This window comes from Amphiura filiformis, chromosome 15, assembly GCF_039555335.1.
Source record: "Amphiura filiformis chromosome 15, Afil_fr2py, whole genome shotgun sequence".
Classification (NCBI taxonomy): domain Eukaryota; kingdom Metazoa; phylum Echinodermata; class Ophiuroidea; order Amphilepidida; family Amphiuridae; genus Amphiura; species Amphiura filiformis.
In genome coordinates, this window is record NC_092642.1 from 62257639 (window position 1) to 62280512 (window position 22874).

The 22874-nt window shown below is 38.7% G+C and overlaps 2 long non-coding RNA genes across 2 annotated transcripts in view; one reads left to right on the forward strand and one right to left on the reverse strand.

Annotated features, from left to right (window-relative positions):
• LOC140171936 (uncharacterized) overlaps window positions 1-22874 on the forward strand; it is a 65191-nt gene that overhangs the window by 38747 nt on the left and 3570 nt on the right. The window contains exon 2 of the long non-coding RNA XR_011861661.1: window positions 21560-21717. This is a non-coding gene — a long non-coding RNA (uncharacterized lncRNA). The remainder of the gene's footprint in view (window positions 1-21559; window positions 21718-22874) is intronic.
• LOC140171935 (uncharacterized) lies at window positions 236-11690 on the reverse strand. The gene is made up of 3 exons (XR_011861660.1): window positions 11473-11690; window positions 4314-4370; window positions 236-1270 (listed from the first exon to the last, which is right to left on the reverse strand). It is a non-coding gene; the product is annotated as an uncharacterized lncRNA (long non-coding RNA).

A 22874-nucleotide genomic window follows, 5' to 3' on the forward strand; every position in this document is an offset into this window, starting at 1 on the left:
ATTTGGTATCAATTTATTACATGATCTTGATTATTATCATTAATAAAAACACTGTAGACACCAGTTTTACGCTGCATTAAATGTCAGTAATTCCATAAAGAATTAGTCGTATTTACAAGGAACATTTACATGATCTTTTTGCATGAATGCTTGAAGGGGACAGCATTTTATGTTATACATAAGTTTTTGATTTTCCAAATATATCAGGTCACCTTCCTTTAAATCATGCAGTTGTTTATTTCGGATAGTGTTTTATTATTAACTCTTCTTGATTTACAATGTCATTACTTGCGTATACCATTTTCGTATCATCAGCAAACAATATACAGTCTAATATTATGGTATTCGTTATATCATGGTCAATATATGTACCGTATAATATAAGGCAGTAAAGGGCATTTAATCTTGTAAGACTCCGAAATTATACTTCTCAAACTTTTTATCATTAAAATTCACAGTGTTTTCTTAAAGAGGAGCGCTTGAAGCAGTCATGAACTATCCCTCTGAATCCGTATTGTTATACTTATGAAGTAGAACACGTGTTCAATTCAAATTGTGTCAAAGGCTTTGGAAAAGTCCAGATACAATGTAACAAAGTCTAATAACTGTTGACAAAGAACATCCAGTCCAAACGTGAGCTTCATATTGAGTCCTATTAATATAGAAGTCCGAGTCACTAGTTTTGAGAAACTCTGTTTTTAGATTTTGCAAGTTGTTTTGAAACAACATTTTCAATGCTGAATTTTGAAACGACGTGATTTTTTATAATCATTAAGAAATATCCCGGAAAAACTAACAGGTCTTATGTGATAAATTGAGAAACAGTTAAAATCCCTCATCAGAAATATACGATGCTGCATTACGTCGTTGGGCAGGAAAAGCCTCCCATGTGATTGTGGCCCCTGAACATTTTTAAAACAAAATTGGCGAAGGTTACATAAGAAGTTTTGCTTTAAACATGTTCAGGGGCACAGATTGTAAAATAATTGTCTTTTTACTTCTTTGTTATTGTGTCATGATCATTGCGTGAAATGTTCTTTTCCATAGAATTACCAAGTACTACAGCAATCTATTGACTACTTTTATCATGTTTATTCAAAAGTTATCCACCGCCGGAAGTAGTATACACCATAACCGCTGATGTACCTGAGATCGTCTGAGGCACATTTCATTATTCCTTATTTTAGTATGTTTTGTTCTTCCTCCTCCAAAGCCACATTCATCTCTTCCGCACGGGATATCTTTTCCATATCAGCCCTCACGTCTCGTACTATAGATAATAATAATAATAATAATAATAATAATAATAATAATAATAATAACAACAACAACAACAACAACAACAACAACAACAACAACAACAACAACAACAACAACAACAACAACAACAACAACAACAACAACAACAACAACAACAACAACAACAACAACAACAACAACAACAACAACAACAACAACAACAACAACAACAACAACAACAACAACAACAACAATGATAATGATAATGATAATGATGATGATGATGATGTATTTGCAATTATTGCAAAGCATATCATACACCGAGTTACGCTGCATATTCACCTCATTTTTACAATCTTAGCGATTAAAGTCCAAAACTGTGCAAAAACAGGGCTCCTATTATCCAGGGTCCCGATAATACTCTACGGTTACTAAGCTTTCGCGTATATCTTAGGCAACACTGTTTGCGGTTGTCTGTTTGCGCGTGTATTGTTGCATTGGTTTTCTTGCGAATTTACGCGATGGTCTGCATTGAGCATGCGTGAGAATAACGATATGCACACAGTTTATACGTCACTGATTCAATGATACATGTACACATGAGCTCATATTCACGAGACGCATTTGCCCTCATTCGGAATAAAACTGGAGATCTCTGGATATTATATAAAAACTTAAATTTGAATTTGTACCTAGCGGGGGGGGTGGTTACACTGCCCGCCTAGGTACTGAAACGGTCTTTGATTCCGCTTCTTTGTCTGGCAACAAATTGAAAATGCTATACGTCCAACGTAAGGTGGCATAATGTCCTTTATCATGGAAGCATATGGTCAGAACAGAGATCAAAAGTAGAATCAGACTTGCTCAGGCGATGTCACACACCGACATCGCCTGGCTAATAATTATTTGGTGCAGCAGAGACATTAAAATGAATACACGGGATCCATACACGTGAATTGCTATGCACGATTTTGATATCAGACGAAAATCTTCGGATACTGGGTTAAAAAATGATGAATATCTCCCGTAAATGAATTTTTCTCAAGAAACCAGATGTGGTCTCATACACTTGAAAATACGTGTTGAACAGATATTATAGTCGTTAGCGTGCGCTTTGAAAATTGGCCGTGCGCTTTGAACTAAAAATTGCCCAAAACTCTCAATTTTATATTGCCTTGGTCCTATATGGACTACAGCGCGCAGCAGGCTATAGGCCTACCGCACTCACTCAAGTGGAGAGAGTATAACCATTGACCGCAATGTCGTATACAAGCTTGCTCACAGAGCGAGAAATCAATTACCCCGTCTATTCAGTAGCCTTAGTCAGGTCACTTCGCTAATAATATGCATCTCATAAGGTCCGAATAAAATGGTCATGGGTGGCTGTGGATTCACCCTACCATGGCGATTTCTACTATGAAGACATCGGGGCGATGTCACTGTGTGTCAGTCACTACTCCGATTTCACCATGCAGAAGGCCACTGTTGTTGTGGATATTATAACGTGCAGTTGATGAACATGATTTTTACCTAGCTGGTGGGTTTACAACCTCCCAAGCTAGATCCTGTTTTTCTATCCGATTCTTCTTTCTTCTGTCAACAAATTTCAAAATGCTTCTCCTTCTATTATGTTATACCCTAAAATTACGTAATTACGTAACTTGCACAAATGTATCGGCTATATTCAGTGCCCATAGGGTCTAAACAGAATTGGGGCGAAAGATCATTAAAGGGGCATTTCTGGTATTTAACCAAATACCTTCAAAATGCTTCTTCTGTCACATATTAAATACCACAATGACGTCATTTACACATATGCATCGGCTATATCACACGCCTATAAGTTGTACACAGAATTGGGGTCAAAGGTCATTAAGGGGGTAAAATCTTACAATTGCATTATCTGGACATCTGGTAGGGGTATGATGGGGCTCAAACTCGGTTACAATAAATCTCATGACCAGAGGAACATTTTGCGGGGGTCGGGTCAAAGGTCATGCAGAGGTCAAATTTTAGAAATGCATTTCCTGGACATCTGTAAGGGGTACGGGGCTCAAACTTGATGACAACAAACTTAATGATCAGGGGAACATGTTGGAATACTTTGCAGGAGTCAGGTCATAGGTTATCTGGGGTCAAATCTTATAAATCATTTTCTGGGGTATGGGGCTCATTAAGGGGTATGGGGCTCAAACTCAGTGACAACAAATCTCATGACCACATGACCAGGGGAACAATTTGCAGAGGTCATGTCAAAGGTCATATAGTGGCCAAATTTTCTAAATGCATTTTCTGGACATTTGTAAGGGGTACGGGCCTCAAACTCCGTAACAACAAACTTACTGACCAGGGGAACATTTTGGAACACTGTGCAAGGGTCATGTCAAAGGTAATCTGGGGTCAAATCGTAGAATTTCATTTTCTGGATATCTGTAAGAGGTACGGGGCTCAAACCCGATGACAACAAACCTCAAGACCAGGAGAACATTATGGAACATCATGCAGGGGTCAGGTCAAAGGTCATCTGGGGTCAAATCTTAGAATTGCATTTTTTGGACATCTGTAAGGAGTACGGGACTCAAACTGCATGACCAGGGGAGCATTTGTAGAGGTCAGATACCTCCACAACAACTAACATGCCCCAGCTAGGTTTGTGGTCTATGACCACCATTTGCCACTAGTTAAATTTCACTTCAGGCTTAGTCTTTCACGTGGTATTTTTGTACACCATTGGAAAAGTTGAGAGCGTCGCTGTGGAGCAAATCACACATGGTTTTAAATGTTAAAAAATATAAATTTATAATAATTTGCCATAGAATTTGTATTATATTAAATTTATTTGATATCAGAAGGACATTCCCCGTATTCAGTATGCAATTTGCCGTGTCTGATGTGCTCAATGGACCAAAAAAATGTGCAATGATGGGTGCTGACACCTTTTACGCAGAAATTAATTCTGCTTTGAATGCATATCCCAAGTTTAGCATAAGAATAGCCGTTTGGGAATAATGGTCTTTTATTAATGGGGGAGGGGGTTGTTTTGATGTGCTTAATTATATATAACGCATGCATACCTTCTCTGCGACCTACATCACGTCTACGGAGTCGTTGGGAGTCAGCTCCAAAGATACCTGTATAAACATTGGGTATTAAGAACAAACAGTTGGTTCGTTTATTTAAATACCTCACGAAAATAAAGTCACACTTTTAACACAAATACGAAATCATGTATCGCGATTAACAATACGATACGCCGACAGAGGTTGCTCTTGTCATCCTTTCCCCTCCACATTTTGGGATGGGGGATGTACAATATCAAATGTCACCCCCCTGTTTCGGTAAATACACTCTAAAAATTACGGGGTCAAATATGCAACGACTAAATATAAATTGACCCCGTTTCATTGCAAACACTTTTGTAGTTAAATTTGACCCCGAACGGGACCAAAAAGAACCAGGAAAGGGTCATTCTTTTGACCCTGCAAGCAACTGTTAATTATGCACCCTCTAAAAAGGTCAAATTGACCCCATCATTTTAAGTGTACTTTCCTGGTCTAAGTAGGCTTACTGTTAAAATACAGGCAATATATCGGTTTTAGCTATCGGTGACGCACCGTTGAAAGCAGAAAGGTCAAATGTCACATTTAGGACTCTAAGCTCCCACCCGCACAAATGGTCTAAATTGTTCGTCTTTTATATAAAATAAACAGTTTTAGATATTTTGTTTTAGTAACTTGGTGAAAAGGGTAAACCATTGAATTCTAGAGACTTAATTTGATCTGCGATGTCACGCGTATAACGAAACATCCTGGATATGACAAAATATATACAATACTTGCTTTTTTTGTTTTGTTTTTTCTGAATACTAGTTTATAGAAGACAATCAATTGAGACTATTGTGCTGACAATCATAGTAATGTTGGTCGATTACTACTTTTTAAAGTGCTTAAAAGCACTTCGCCCAGTTTCCATTTGGTTCAATAGGTAGTTGGTCCAATCCTTCTTAGTCCAATCTCACTTAAGCCAATTCCCAATTCGACCAAACGGGAATTGGCCAAAACGTTAACGGGAATTGAAGGCATTTTGAATTGGACCAAGTGCCTATTGCACTAAGTGGGAATTACCCTAATTACACAAAGTACCTATAATAGGGCTAAGTAGGAACTGGGATAAGTGAGAATTGGCCGGAATGGGAATTGGACAAAGTAGAAATTAGACCAAGTGGGTATTAGATCAGGGAATTTGAATTAAAAAAGAATTGTGAATTGGACCAAGTGCCTATTGGACTAAGTGGGAATTACACAAAGTACCTATAATAGGGCTAAGTAGGAACTGGGATAAGTGAGAATTGGCCGGAATGGGAATTGGACAAAGTAGAAATTAGACCAAGTGGGTATTAGATCACGGAATTTGAATTAAAAAAGAATTGTGAATTGGACCAAGTGCCTATTGGACTAAGTGGGAATTACACAAAGTACCTATAATAGGGCTAAGTAGGAACTGGGATAAGTGAGAATTGGCCGGAATGGGAATTGGACAAAGTAGAAATTAGACCAAGTGGGTATTAGATCACGGAATTTAAATTAAAAAAAGAATTGTGAATTGAACCAAGTGCCTATTGGACGAAGTGGGAATTACACTAAGTACCTATAATAGGGCTAAGTATAATGATAGACAAAGATAAAAAGACTAGTTTGCGTCTGACGTCATCTGTCAATCAAACTCCGAGCACGGTTTGTTTACAAGTGTCGTGATGATATGAGTTGCTGAACACGGCGGTAAAACCGGACGCCTTATTGTTAATTTTGCACCTTTTAACATACAAACCATCTCAAAAGTTAGGTCTTAATAGTAGGAAACTTTTTTTGGCGAAGGCACCATGTCCACAATGCCTAGAAAAGTTGCTTTTTGCCTTGTAAGAGTACGTATTTTTCGCCATTCACTGCTATTTCTTTTCTCCGATCGGCACCAGCTAGATGAATCGACCTTCCTTATACGCGCTATTAGCCAATCAAGAATCGTAGAGAATTTGATTGACAGTGACGTCAGACGCAAACTAGTCTTCTTATCTTTGTCTTTCATTATAGGAACTGGAATAAGTGAGAATTGGCCGGAATGGGAATTGGACAAAGTAGAAATTAGACGAAATTGGAATTGGACTAATTGTGAATTTGATGAAAAGGGAAATGGACGAAATGGAAATTAGACCAAATGCCTATTGGACTTAATAAGAATTGGACTAAACAAGAATTGGACAAATTGGGATTGGACCAAGTGAATATTGGCCCACGTGGGATTGAACCAAGTGGGAAGTCCCTGTAGTTACGATATTATGGGGCTCAAAATGTCCAAGGTCAATCTACAACATTATCTTTGATTTGTTTTTAATTTCTTGAAAGTACGACATATACCAATATGGTTATCAAGTGATGTCATCATATGAGTCATTAGCATACGTAATTGATTTATTATACTTTTATCCAATCAGATATCGCCATGATTGAAAAGATTGCGTTCGGCCGAATTTTCTTTTTTATCTTGGTACCCCGGCTTGGAACCAACGACACTAATCCATCTTTAAATCCATCTTTAAATCTGTAACATTTGTGACCCCTCGGCACAACTGAGCCCGGATGTCGCCAGTGCCACTATTGAGATATGCTTCATCGAACTTAACAATAAACAATAGGAAACAAAGGATTTATTGACTGTTTTATTGATTTTCACTACTTAAATGTCAAGTACTATAGACATGATATACATCATTTTAAAGCTAATTTCAAGCAGAATATTTTGGTTGAATATCTCAAAAATGATGATTGGCGACTTCAGGGCTCAGTTGTGCCGAGGGGTCACATTTAGTAAAGAAATACGGAGCTCCAAATATCTAGTTAGGTCAAAAACTTCAATTTGGTGACCACTCTCTGGCTAGCTAGTAAGGTTTGCCGATTGATTCGACTTCTATGGACCATTTAGAAAAAAAATAGCCTCCATGTCCCTCGCGAAAATCCCGACATTTTTTGCTAGAGGCCAAAATCCAAAATGGCCGCCGCCACCATTTTGAAAATTTAAGTTTTGAACCAGAGCACCTATAATCATGCACAAAGACACTTTTTCGGATATGTCGAGTACAAGGATTCCAATTCTGACATTAGTTTGACATTACGGCATCATTTTCACCCAGAAATCCAGGATGGTGGCCAGCACCATCTTGAAAAATTAAGTTTTGAACCAGAGGACTTAAAATCGTGTACAAAGTCACTTTTTTGGATAAGTCTACCACAAGGATTTCAAATTTGACATTACTTTGACATTACGACCTCATTTTTACCCAGAAATCCAAGATGGTGGCCGTCGGCGCCATCTTGAAAAAATAAGTTTTGAACCAGAGTACCTACAATCGTGTACAAAGACACTTTTTCCGGTAAGTCGACCCCAAGAAATCCGAATCTGACATTAATTTGACGTTATAACATAATTTTTGCCCACAAATCCAAGATGGCCCCCATTTGGTAGAGCGTAAATGTGATTTTTGAATGAGAGCAGAAGCATAAGTGTGTCATTTCCGCCTTATCTGGGGTTTCTGTCCCTTATATGGGGTTTAAACTGCCTTATCTTGTGTTTAGATCCCTTATCTAGGGATAAGGCGCCTTATCTATGGTTTAGACGGCCTTATCCTGGGTTTACGTTCCTTACCTGTGGCTAAGATGCATTAACCTTAGCATATCGCAGTCTAAACCCAGATAAGGCATCTAAACCCCAGATAATGCGCCGTAGCCCCAGATAAGGGACGTAGACCCCCGATAAAGCAGTCCAACCCCCAAATAAGGCGCCTTAACCGTTAACCCTAAACCCCACATAAGGTGCCTTAACTCTAGATAAGGGTCGTTAACCCCAGATAAGGGTCGTAAACCTCAGATAAGGCATCTAAACCCAAGATAAGGCGCCTTAACCCCAGATAAGAGACGTAAACTCAGATATGGCAGTCTAAACCCCAGATAAGGCGCCGTAACCCCAGATAAGGGACGTACACCTCAGATAAAGCAATCCCAAACCCAAATAAGGCGCCTTAACCCTAAATAAGGAACATAAACCTAAGATAAGAGAAGTAAACCCCAGACGGCGCCTTATCTGTTTACGTGTCTTATCTGGGATTAAGGCGCCTTATCTTGGGTTTAGATGCCTTATCTGGGGTTTATGTTCCTTATTTAGGGTTAAGGCGCCTTATTTGGGGTATGGCCTGCTTTATCGGGGGTCTCCCTGATCTGGGGTTGCGGCGCATTAGCTGGGGTTTAGATGCCTTATCTGGGTTTTGACTGCGATATGCTAAGGTTAAGGCATCTTAGCCGCAGGTAAGGAACGTAAACCCAGGATAAGGCCGTCTAAACCACAGATAAGGCGCCTTATCCCTAGATAAGGGATGTAAACACAAGATAAGGCAGTTTAAACCCCCATATAAGGGACATGAACCCCAGAAAAGGCGGAAATGACACACTTATGCTTCTGCTCTCATTCAAAAATCACATTTACGCTCTACCAAATGAGGGCCATCATGGATTTCTGGGCAAAAAGTATGTTATAACGTCAAATTAATGTCATATTCGGATTTTTTGGCGGTCGACTTACCGGAAAAAGTGTTTTTGCACACGATTTTAGGTACTCTGGTTCTAAACTTATTTTTTCAAGATGGCGCCGGCGGCCACCATCTTGGATTTCTGGGTAAAAATGAGATCGTAATGTCAAAGTAATATCAAATTTGAAATCCTTGTGGTCGACTTATCCATAAAAGTGTCTTTGTACACGATTTTAGGTCCTTTAGTTCAAAACTAAATTTTTCAAGATGGTGCCGGCCACCATCTTGGATTTCTGGTGAAAATGATGCCGTAATGTCAAACTAATGTCAGAATCGGAATCCTTGTACTCGACATATCCGAAAAAGTGTCTTTGTGCATGATTATAGGTGCTCTGGTTCAAAACTTAAAATTTCAAAATGGTGGCGGCGGCCATTTTGGATTTTGGCCTCTAGCGAAAAATGCCGGGATTTTTGCGAGGGACACTTTACTAGCCAGAGAGTGGTCACCAAATTGAAGTTTTTGACCTACATGTAACTAATCATGTGTTTTATGACTGATCAATGGTGTCATAAATGAAGCTTGCTGAATATGCTGCACGAAGGAAAATCAGACATTGCTTAGTCAATCCTCGGTGGCTCTTGACCCAAAGACTGACAGTCAGTTTCAGTTGATTGTTGGGAGTGGCATTCTTTTTCTTGGTCTTTGAATCAGGCGTTCCAATGTTTCTATTTTGGAAAAATCTCGTTCCTAGCGGCAAGTTTGCTTAAAAGTTGGCAACCTGCTTATTTTTTTATTAATTTGGGTATGCTGAACTCGAATCTGTTGTCTGCCAAGCAAGACCTTGATCCTCTAAAAGACCCCAAAGTGACCCCATAGGATCACATATGGGGCAATTTTTTTAAAATTCCAATAACACTTTCAAACATGTCAAATTATTCGTCTAGCCCCACGAATCACAGATATGTAATGTTTGCGCGTGTACGACCTATCGTTAAGAAGTTATGGGGCACATAAGGTCACAGGTCAAAGTCAAAGTTGTTCAAATTTTTGTAAAAGTTGTGGAAAATTGTTCTTCTAGCTAAGAGTTTTCAGAAAAAAAAAATACTTTGCACTATCTGCGATGTCTAGTTTAGCATGTTACACAGCAAACAGTCAAAAGATATGTAGGATTCCACAGGATTTAACGGAATTTGTATTAATCATCATCTGAACTTGATATTGCAGATATACAGTGCACAACTTATAAGTTCCCCCTAATGCTTTTTAAAATAAATCGAAAATTATTTAACGAAATGTAAAATTGTAAAAAGTTATGAGTAACCTTATTTGTTTTACAAATCTGGGCCAATTTGTAGTGTCACAATGGTTCATTATGTAAAAAAGAGGAGTTTTAAAAGTTGCACCCGAGTCCATAGGAGTCAATTGTCAAACAATACAGTATGTTAGGCCTGTCCATGTTTTTGTAATGGAAATGAAACTTAAAGTCTAGATGTTTAGTAGGGGATGTGTCCTCCTGCACTGTTGACAAGTGCATTGCAATGTCGCCGCATGCTGTTTATTAAATTCCGGACCCGTTGCTGGTCCATGCTGTTCCATACATGTTGGATTGCTCGGGTTAGCTCTTGCAGTGTTGTCTTTTCATTGATAAGGTGGTCAACCTCATTTTTAACATGGTCCCAACTGAAATTTTGTCTCACTTTTCGAATTGCATTAGGCGCAACTCCCATACGACGAGCAATTTCTTTCACCGGTACATTTTCATACAGCAAACCTATTGCTCTACCGCGAAGAAATTCGGGCAACCGCGGCATTATTAAAATGTGACTTTTCACATGTGATGAACTACTGGCGATGTGGTCTATTCTCACTGCAGTACATATCCCTTGTTTGAGAATTGAGTCCTATGGACTCAGATGCAACTTTAACACTGTTTAAAACGGTCTCCTTTTTTACATAATGAACCATTGTGACTGATCGCAATGACGTGTGACGCTAAAATTTGGTCCACATGTGTAAAACAAATAAGGCTACCCATATCAGTTTACAGGTTTGCATTTTGTCAAATAGTTTTCGATTTATTAAAAAAAATATATAGGGGGGAACTTATAAGTTGTGCACCCTATAGTAAAAACTATTCTTTTCCAGAATCCCTTAACCTTGAGGAACAATGTGTATTCATTTTAAATAATCCGAGCAACTTTAGTTTTTCATCCCTGTATAACATGCAAATTGACCTTGAACCTGTTGAGCCTCATAATTTGGTAACTATAATTATGTCCAACGCGCAAATATGTTATGTTTTATGATCCTTTTTTGTGACAATAACGAATTCGAAAAATCCGAAAAGTAATAACACTTATTCATTATTCATAATACGCCTCTTGCAAATTGGAAGGCGTATGTGGAAAATTGAGTGGGAATATTTTTCTGCCCTGTTTTCTCCCTCCGTTTTCCTTACTTTTTAAGACAAAACCCCAAAATTACCAAATTGCCTGCCCCGCCCCCAATTCAGTTTGCCAAAATTCCTGGTGCCGCCACTAGTCCTCATAAGAGCCACGATCCAATGAATATGAATGAACAGCTAGCTTGCACTTGGCGATTCATATTGTGTTAATACATACATAGATATTGTTGATATCAGACACCACATGATACTTACCGGCTAATACCAGCATTACCACGAAAACAATAGCAACCTTCTTCATCGTCTCCTGAAAGTTTCCTCTGCGAGAATGAAATGTTTCAGTGACTTGAACTTGACAATTTAGCGTACTTTTGCTGTACTGGTTAGTTGTGCGTGTAAATTACACGTGTGTAACATGTACAATAACCCTTCTGTTGGGCAGAGTGTTGTCAAAATCAGTGATTCATGACGGATCTTTTCTTCTGTTCAAAAACTTGACCAAGAGTTCAGATACAAAATTCAACACGTCAAAGCTGCTTTGTTTAAAAAAAAATTAATATTGATAATTTAATACGAAGAAATGTCAAAATAAGTGTATTTCGATAATTAAAGATGAATAGTGTATTCATTAAAATAGAATATTAAAAAAGTAATGAACACACAAGATTATGTGAACAAAAAGAAATTAATTGCAATATTTATTACAAAACTGGCAAAAGGCAGCACTGGGATATAATTCCTCCAACCAAAACCGAACTGTTTTGCTTGGTCATATTTATAGGTCTGTCACACTACGACGGACTGGATCAACGTACATCACCGAATACAAAAATATTTTATTCGGTGGAAAAATCACCAGTCCGGCAAAAGATTCGGTGGGATTTTGGGTCCGATTCCCGTTCGTCTCTCTATGCGTTGTGGCCGCTAATAATCCTGCAGGCGTCTTATATCCGATCGTTCAACGTCCGTCAAATGACCGGATTTTGGGGTCCGATTCCCGTTCGTTTCTCTATGCGTTGTGGCCGCTAATAATCCTGCAGGCGTCTTATATTCGATCGTTCAACGTCCGACAAATGACCGGATTTGGGGTCAACGTCCGACAAATGACCGGATTTAGGGTCCGATTCCCGTTCGTCTCTCTATGCGTTGTGGCCGCTAATAATCCTGCAGGCGTCTTATATTCAATCGTTCAACGTCCGACTAATGACCGGCGAATCCGTCGCATGTGGCACCAACAGGGACGTCCACCCTATCAGAAAAGTGGGGGAGGAGAGGGTGTTTGAGAGGGTTTTGGACCCCTTAGAGGCAGTGACGTAGCAAGCACTTTTTCAGAGGGTGAACAAAGTGGGGAAAGACAACTTTTAAGGGGGAAAACTTTGACGAAAATGGTCAAATATTGGCTAATAAGTACAAAAGGGCTACAAATCTTATATATATATCAGGGCAACCAGCGTCCCGGGGCAATAGAGGTGAGAAACCTTTGGACAATGAAGGCCCAATTGAAGCCATTTGTCATTTTTTAGCACTATATTATTGGGTACTATTTTAGTTTGAAACAGCCGCAAATTGGTGAAACGAAAGCCTAATTGAAGCCATTGAAAAGTTTCACCATTATTGTATAATATAAACAATATTGTTTTAAAAATAACACGTGGATATCCATAGCAGAAGCAAAAAGGAAGACATGTCCATTTTTCAAAATGAAGGTCCAATTGAAGCCATTTGCATGGGGACTGTAGGGCCTATTTACATTATTAGGCCTAGGCCTATTGTGTAAAAATGTAGTTTTAAAAATGGAAAATTTGGAAAATTGTTTTTGGTGCATCATTTTTACACTATTATTGCCTTAAACATGTTAAACAAAAAACAAAGAAGGCCCGAACTGAATTTGCAAAATTTAAAATGTTACACTGGTCCACTGACCAGTAGCGTAGCCAGCGGGGGGGCAGGTGGGGCAGAGTGCCCCCCTGACAAAAAAAAAAAAAAAAAAGTGCCCCTCTGACAAAAAAATGAAAGAGAAAATCAGGAGGGCAAAGGAAAAGAAAAGGGCAAGGAGCCCTTTTCTAGCAAAATTCAGGGCCAAAATAGTGTAAAATACAACATTTTTCCGCGCTACGCGCGCACATTGTAACAATAAAGCCCTTTTTTAGCCGGATAATGGGCGAAAATAGTGTAAAATACCATTTTTTCGCGCTACGCGCGCACATCATCCCAATAAGGCCCTTTTCGGGAAGCTCGAAGACATACTGTCTCTATGTATTGTATGATGCAACTGCAATTTTTTCGTCTGTGCCCCCCAAATTTTATTTTGCCCCCCCTGACCAAGAAAGCTGGCTACGCCCCTGCCACTGACACTTAGATATAAGACTTCAGACTCGTAATTTCAGGTAAAGCATGCATGGATTAATATGTTAAAGTCAGTAATAGACCTAAGTCCGTCTTAAATACTGACTTTGGTGACAAAATGTCACGGGCCCTACATATCGACGGACCGGCAGTAATTTTCACAGGCTTTTGGACCAAGGACCCACCTTTAAGCACTGCCTATAATAATCACAGGCCTATACTTAGGCTTACTGCTATCCTGGGCCTACTCAATAACGTACAATGTAACCTTTTCCTTTTCTCTTCTTTTTGCTTTCTTGTCAATCACTAAAACTGGTAGGAATTTGATATCGCGTCCTCTACCCTTCAGAAAGTACCCCTCCCCCCATACTACTTACATGCATGGACCTACTTATTACGTGCAATTTAAATTTTTCTCTTCTCTGTTCAATTTTTCTCACTTTCTTTTCTTTTTTTCTCTCCTTTCCCCTTTTTTCTACTTGTCAGTCACTACTAAAACTACTGCGGGGATTTGATATTGCGTCCCACACCCTTCAGAAAGAGCCCCCTCCCCCATGATCGATGCACATGTTCGCCATAGGCCTACATCCGGCACAAAAACCTGCGAAACCTCCCAAACACCTGCGGTATATAAACGAAAGAATAACGAACAAACCAATCGAATATATATATACAGGATCGCACGAACACACATCGGACAACTTCCGAACATGTGTATCCAGCACACTCCGTTTCAAGTTTTGTGCATGCACAAAACTTGAAACGGAGTGTCGACGGACTACAAAAACATCACCTAACACGAAACGCATTTGGCGGATAATAGCAGGACATATGAAGAACATAAAACGAACATTGACGAACACTAACGGATTTTCTAAAATACCGTCCGTTTCTTGTACGGAAGACCGATCCGGTGTAGTGTGACACTAAGACGGACTGGGTCAACGTACATCACACCGAATATTCGGGGGGTGAAGGCCTCACAGGAACGTGTTTGCAACGAACACGGGCCGAGTGCAACGAACAAAGAACGAACATGAACGAAAGGAGAGCGAACTAGAGCTAATTGCGCATACACATATACGCGACCTTAGCAATAGCTAATTAACTAGGCCTATGGCTAGCTATCTAGCATGCATGGATGTATTAAGGCATAAACAGCCAGCAGTAGTATAATATGCTGATTTTACTGAGAGGTCTTTTTTGAAATGCACTGTAATTTGAAATTGACCATAGGGACAATGGGAGCAAGGTTAATTTGTTAGCTCACCTATAGCATATCAGATATGTGAGTTCAAAAGGTCCAGCAGTTTGGTGTAATTCATTGAAATATACATGTATAACTACAACAGAAGTTTGTAGTATCATATAATTAGACCAAGTAAAATAAAAAACATGTTTCAAGTCCGGGTTTTTGTAAAAAAGGAGGAAGAGGGGGCTTTTTATTTTATATTTTCATGGCAAAATCGGTGTGAATACCCATAATTTGAGCTGTTTTAGCATACACAATAATGCCTGGAAAAAGGAGGAGGCCTCTTTTTATTTTTGTTCTGAGGATATAGGCCGTCTCCTCTAATTTTCATAAAACCTTCCAAAGTGTTTCTTGTATATTAGCAAGGCTATAGAAATATTTCTGCTTCCTAGATATATTTTTTGAAAAGTTATAACTGAATAAATATATAATTGAAGAAACCTCAAAAAAGGAAGCGGGAGGGTACATGAAACATGTTAATTTTTTTATTTGGCCTTATAATTATTAATTATATTTATACATAATTATTTTCCATAGTTGTGAAATCATTTTGTTAACCAAAATTATTCAATATTCATGTAAATATTTCTGTGCAACTTTGGTCATGCGCTATTAGAGTGCGACTATTTTACTACATACCGGAAGTAATATCTGCATGACCTTTGACCCCAATGACCTTTGACCCCAATGGATGAATACAATGTGTAATGTTATCATGCTATATTATAATTTGTGGAATGACTTAGCATTTTTAGTAACAGAACAGAAAATCACATCAGCCATAATGACCTTCGTATGACCTTTGACCTCAAGGCTAATGCATGTGTCAAGTGACATCATCTTGCTGTGTAATTCGTGTAAGGAGTAGCAGTTTTAGTAAAAATAACGGGAATAACATTTTCGGCCATAATGACCTTTCCATAACCTTTGACCTTGAGTCGGTCACGTGACATTTGTGCCACCAGCTATTGGTCCTGATGACCAAGTAACATTGTTGTACCATATATATTTGCGACAGCAGCAACATTTTAGGGTATTTGGTCATATACCGGAAGTATCCCTTAATGACCTTTGACCCCAATTCTGGACAATAACTTTTAGACACTGGGTATAGCTGATGCATGTACCCAAGTGCCATCATCGTGCTGTATAATTTGTGGAAGAAGTAGCATTTTAGTGAAATCACGTTTTGGCCATTGACCGGAAGTGGATGACCTTTGACCTGAAGTTGACCATGTTTCATTTGTCCTCCCACCTAATGGTCCTAATGACCAACTATGGTCAACATGGCTCAAAGCATATGGCTACGGTGGCTCATTATAAGATTGACAGAAAGAAAGAAAGAAAGAAAGAAACAAAGAACTTGACAGAAACAGACCTTAGCAATTTTGCAAATTGCTAAGGAACAAACTCCGGCAATATGCAGCACCATACGAACACACATCGGATAAATACCGAACATGTGTATTCGGTACACTCCGTTTCAAGTTTTGTGCATGCATAAACTTGCCGACGGACTTAACGAACATCACCTAACACGAAACGCATTTGGCGGATGATAGCAGGAAATAAAAAGAACATAAAACGATCATTGACGAACAACAACGGATTTACTAAAATACCATCCGTTTCTTGTACGGAAGACCTATTCGGTGTAGTGTGACAGACCTATTAGGTACTTCAAGGTTGTGACGTCTGTTGTGCAGAGAACAATAGGCTATCGTAGAACACCGTTATGAACTGAATACCACTAGAAATGGCACAGCCAAACAACAAGACGAACTAGAGACTAAAACATTAAGTATGGAATATTTTTTATCCCAAAATATGGTGTTTTGAAGCCAAAAAGGAAAATAAAGGCTCCATTGAGTGTAGCTTTCATGCATTATAATGTCATTTGGTGTAAAGGGGGTCATTGGGTGGCAGATTTGCAGAAAAAGGGATCTATTGGCAGTGAAATTAAACAACAAACATTTTGCATTGCAAGTACTTGGAATGCTATATAGTAATTTTATGTATTTAGCACAACTAACCGGGTGAGAAATATTGGTATTTATTGGTAAATACCACCAATGACATACTAGGAAATACTCAAGAATTTTCATGTTGAAAGCTGAATTGAAAAATGTGGGCTAAATAGGTCTACATTTAACAAAAGGCTCAATAGAAATCACATTCTCCGAGTTATACAAAAATCTAACAATCTACATTCGCTAGGAGACATTTTTCTGTGAAAAATATGTGACTGGTTGAAAAATCCGTGAAAAATCTGTGTTGGATCTTAGATCTCATGGATTTTTCAACCGATCACAGATTTTTGTCTCCTAGTGATTCAGACAACCTTAAGAATATTTGCTGCTCAAGGGATTTCATATCAACCAAGTTTCATGAAAATCCAACTATCTATTATCAGTAACTGCTAACATTGATATGACCTTGTTGGTTTTGATGCTTAGGGCCTAATTGTGATTACATGCACCACGTTTTATGACAATCCGACTATCAATGCTCAGTTGACATCAAATGCGCTTGACACCACTTCGAACATTCTGACAATCCAACAATAATATTTAGTCGACCTCAAATGACCTTTAATAATTTTGGCGCAGAACTGTGATCCACAATCTGACAATCTATACTCAATTCACCTCGGATGACCTTGACCTGACCGTCAACATTTCCCGTTTACACCCATCATGTGCATAACAATCTAACTCCTTCAAATTCCTCGCAACTCTCTCATTCATAACTCCAAACTTCTGTCTTTTTACCTTTTCTGTGTTTTACCATTTACCAATATTTAGTACACAATCCATTAAAAGCATGGCAGTTTATTTGAGATAAATTTATTCGCAATGTATAGTTTACTGATAGTTGCAAGCACATTATAATAAAAAAACGGATTACTCAATCCCGGGTCAATCCAATCTTTATTTTCTTAGGCTAGTGTTAACCCGCATCCCCCACTAATGTCACTCCCAACTCACACATCAATTAGTAATGGTCAGTAGGGCCCCTGTACTCAGCGCTCGAAATAAGGCCACGGGGACCCATTTCTGCAACGAATACAAGCCAACTCCGGTAGAAACTGACACATCGTTCCTCCCATGACCTACCCCACAACTCCGTTGTATGATGGAGATTTTAACAGCAGAAACACCGCTTGGACCCCAAAATAAAAAAGAATGGGAAAAGCATCTTTGAATGGCTTGAAGCGCAAGGACTAGAGGTTATCTATAAAAGCAGAGACCTTCCACCTTCTACTCAGAGACCTTCCACCTGTCCTGTTTTGTCGCTAGTCTCGTGAAACATCAGGCACTCCTGCACACGAAGTGTCTGGTCACTGCTCTATCAGAACAGTGATGTCAGGCTGGAAAATTATGCTAAATAGGTTCCAGAATGTGAACATGGTGAATGAGTCTTATTCTGCTTTCTGCTCGATGCTAAACCAGGTGGCGAAGCATTCAATACCAATGGGTAGGAGAAACCTACACATACCATGTTGGGACAAATAGTGCGATGTGCCGTAATAGACCTACATTGAGTCTATGACCAATGAAGATAGAGAAGTAGCTGGCAACGACCTGTTGGAGCTATATACTAGATGAGAAGAGACGTGTCAGATGGGAAGAAGAAGTTTCTATAATAGATTAATATCACCCACTCTACTCGCAAGACATGGTCTACCATCTACACGCGCTCACTGGTGGTAGAAATTATATCAATTTGAATGGAAAAAGGCAGCAATTCAAAAGTGTCACATTTGGGATATTTCTTCCTTCAGGGCGATTGCACCGGCTTTTGTAACGGGTTCATTACAGCGTGACAAATCAACACACACTGGCTGTGCTTGTATTAGCGTGTTTCGAGAAAAATAGTCTATATTAATCTTTGTCACTTTTGAAATGCTCTCGTTTTGTTCATTCCAATTATTGGTGCGAGTTGGGAAAATCAAATCAAATGAATGTCGAGCTTGGACAACTTTGTGCAGTTTTGTATAATTTTGCGTTATTTTGGTCAGTTCTGACAATTTTAAAAGGGGATATATCCGACTCTGAAAACTAATATTTTGTGGGAAAATAAACCAAGTATATTTCTTAGAAGATCTGGCTATAAACCTGGACAGTTGGCTACAAACAGACACATTCATACTCGACTTCCAAAAAGCATTTGATACTGTCCCTCATCAAAGACTGATCCGGAAATTGGCATAAAAGGACCCATTTTGGATTGGATTGATTGCTGGATAATATCTAGAACACAAAGGGTCGTCGTGGAGAGGAAAACACCTGAACCAGTTCATGCAAAGTCTTGAGTTCCACATGGATGAGTAATTGGGGCCACTCATGTTTTTATTATAAGCCTATATTAACAACATTGCCGACAATATTCACAGTGAAACAAAAATAAGGCTATTTGCTGATGATTGCCTTCTCCACCGAGTTATCAAATTACCTATATGTGTACATCCATATCAAAACAATGCACTTGTCGGCTGCTACATGTATCTCATTTCACATAATAGCTAGGTATAAATACCAGACTCATCTCAAATGGAGGTCACTTCAAATCATCCCAAAGTCATATGGTTAAGGAATGTTCTCTATATTCCTAAAATCATGTGACTTGGGGATATGACTTGAAGTGACCTCCACTTGAGATGAGTTTGGTATTATGTAAAAAGAGATACATGTAGCAGCTGACAAGTGCATCGTTTTGATATGGATGTACACATATGGATACTGAAACTCTTCAGTCTGACCTAAATACCGTGGACTGGTCAAACATGAAGCAAATGCCTCATTTCAAATATATAGTTTTAGTTTTGGTTTTGGTTTTGGTCACGTGGTTTCCTATTGTCCTGCCTAACCACTTGAATCACAAGATATCGAACTCTTTGTTTCTACCTTTTGTTTAAAACTAAACATTTGTGACAGGTAGTTTCGGTTTTGGTTTCAGTTTCTTATAAGTGGTGTGACGAATAAAATTACAGGATTTTCGAGTTACCTGATCTAAGTATACAAAAGAAATGTTTAAATTTCGCAGTGCAATATTCACGAGCAGAGAAGTCGAACAAAACAGTCTACATTTGAAAGCATTGATTTAGTTTGAAAGCATTGGCTTGAGACTACGAAATAGCCTAAGCTGATTTCACTGTGAAAATATATAGACCATCGAAATATTTGCATTCGATATTACAAAAGGGGCCACTACTGTAATTGTATAGGTGCTATAAACAAAATCGATTCATGTCCTTAATCCCATGTACCAGAATCGATGGAAGGCCATTATATGACCTCTAATAACCTAATGACTTTTACTGAAGCAATTTTACTGCAAAAGTAGAAGATAGAGGGAGAAGATTGGTGTGTGTGTGTGTGGGGGGGGGGGGCAAGGGGATATGGGCCGGGAGAGAGAGAAACATATGAGAGAGAGCATTGGAAGTGAAAGAGAAGGGGAGGAGAGCTCGAGATGAAGATATCGAATGTAGGGGAGGAGGGGAAAGGGGTAATTTAGGAAAGAGGTGGTTATATAGGGAGGGAGCCCCCTCTTAAAGAGGTATGGGTTGTGCTTCCTGGGGATAATAAACTAATTCATATAATCAAATCATCTCCATGCATCGTTTATGTTTCATACAAACAAACAAATTCCCCCACCCCACCCCATCCTTCAGTATACGCGCATGTATATGATTTCTAGGCCTAGAACTCGTGAGTGTAATATGCCACCTATACCTTCGACAGAGAGCATCAACTGTCGTCTGCGGGATAGATTTCCGATATCAATCATGATAATAATTATGTTAGCACAATAGGCTATTGTATACTTCTGGTTATATACCCTATACTGTGTCCTCCCAGCATAATAGTGTTATGATTGCAGATCAGATCAGCTCTACTTTTTAATCCCTTGATTTTTGGTTTCTGAACAAAAGAGAAACCAAAACTATATATTTGAAATGAGGGAATGTCATTCTGACTTGATTGAGAGCTATCTCCATTTATTAACGTTGATGTTGATGATGATAACGTTGATGTTATCAAAGTTTGTCAAAACATTGGGGGGGGGGAATTATTTTGTTCAATGCAGTGCGAGACACCCTCCATTCTAAGTTTTGTTGGCAAAATGTGACCATTTGATTGTCAGCAAATTACAAAGAGTAATATATAAAAATTGATCCGCAACCCCCTCCACCTTTTAGATTTTTAAGCGCCCTGATGAAAAAAAAAATTATTTGGCAAAAATATTTCCATCGGCAAAGTATGCTGTACACCCTCCAGTGCGACTGGTCTAGCGACTCCCCGGACTTAATGGTTGTTTTTAATATTATCCTTATATGACTCTTATACCAATTGGATGTCGTGGCCCAATGTCACTCTGTATTTGCTTCTTGTTTTGTTGTGGTTTTGTTTTATTTGTACACCGTAAAAACTCGATAAGTTAGCATATGAGCAATTTTGAAAACATGAAGTTGTACCAAAATCCGGCGCTTTACCAACTAAGCAAATGAGGTTGATACACACATTTTAAGGTTTACTTGTTCGTATAACTATGTGTATCGATGATTTGCTCAAAACCCTTTACACTTTTATTGATGGGGCTCTTCATATTCGCATGTTTTAAAAGCGTTTTTTACGGTATTTTAATACATCTTTTGTTCATGTTATATATTAATCTTCTGGATTAATCCAAAACAAATAATTCTATACTTCTAACAATATCTTTTTGTCTTTTTCCTAATAGTCGCTGTCAATTCAACTACCTTGGATCAACTGGATGGTCGTTGGTGCTATGACTGCATAGAGAAATTTAAATACGTGTACCGACCCGCTGAATGCATTGCTAACGTTACCGGCGCATTTAAGATAAGAAGATGCCAAGATCATGAACAATTTTGCAAAGTAAGTTGTTACTCTGTGTGCCAAATGGGGGGTGGGGTGGGGGGGGGGGTTGGCGTGGGGGTATGCGGGTATGGGGAGGCTTTGTATTGGGTCAGGATCAATGCAATGCGGAAAATGATTCAAGTGATCATAACTAGACATTGTGCTCACAGAGCACGGCCCTTGGCCAGTGAGGTTGATCTTTTTATGACCTTTGACCTAGAGTTGTTCATGTGGCATTTGTACCACCAGCCTATGGTTCATGGTGGTGACAATATTGTAGGCCTACTATGTAATTTACGGGAGTAGCAGCATTTTGAAAGTATATATTTGATAAAGAAAGAAAGAAGAATCGGATAGAAAAACAGGACTTAGCTCAGCTAGGTAAATACACAGATGTCCTTGCAAGACATTGTAAAGATTGTTTACCTATTCTTACTATAATGTATACTTTAAAGTACACATAATGTGAAATAATCAGCCCAATTATTATTATACATGGCTCATTGAACCACAATATGCACAATTTAAACATGTTGTGCAGAGTTAGAAGGGAATCTACAGAAACCAACAATAGATCTGCAACAATATAGGAGACAACAAAGCTATTTAGCCTATGAATATCAACCAAATAAGAGTAGCCTCATCATGTATTACTAAACTAAAAGAAACTTATAATTTTTTACAAGATCATTCTTGAAATCCTGTGTATCAAATTCTACCAAAATTACACAGGTTTACTTCAATACTCTACTCTTAACACATGTCAGTAACCAAGCAGTTATCCAACTGACACAACAGCAAAATACACCGACATGGAACAGCTTCCTGGAACACATTCACAGCCCAGCCCTGTTTCATGAAAAAAGTGTATGAAAAGCAGAAAGCAGCACCGTTTTATCATCTGTGCAAGGATCTTGTGTGCATTCTCACAGATTTTTTGTGCTAGGTGCAAAATGTTGAACTGTGAAAGTGGAGGAAGTCCAGGAAGCTGTCCCATGACAGTGCATTTTGCTGCTGTGTCAGTTGGACAACTACTTGGCTACTGACATGTGTTTTGAGTAGAGTATTAAAGTAATCCTGTGTGTAATCCTGTGTGTAATTTTGGTTCATTTTGATTGACAGTATTTTAAGATATGACCTTGTGATTCACGCGTTGTAAAAAATTATAAGTTTCT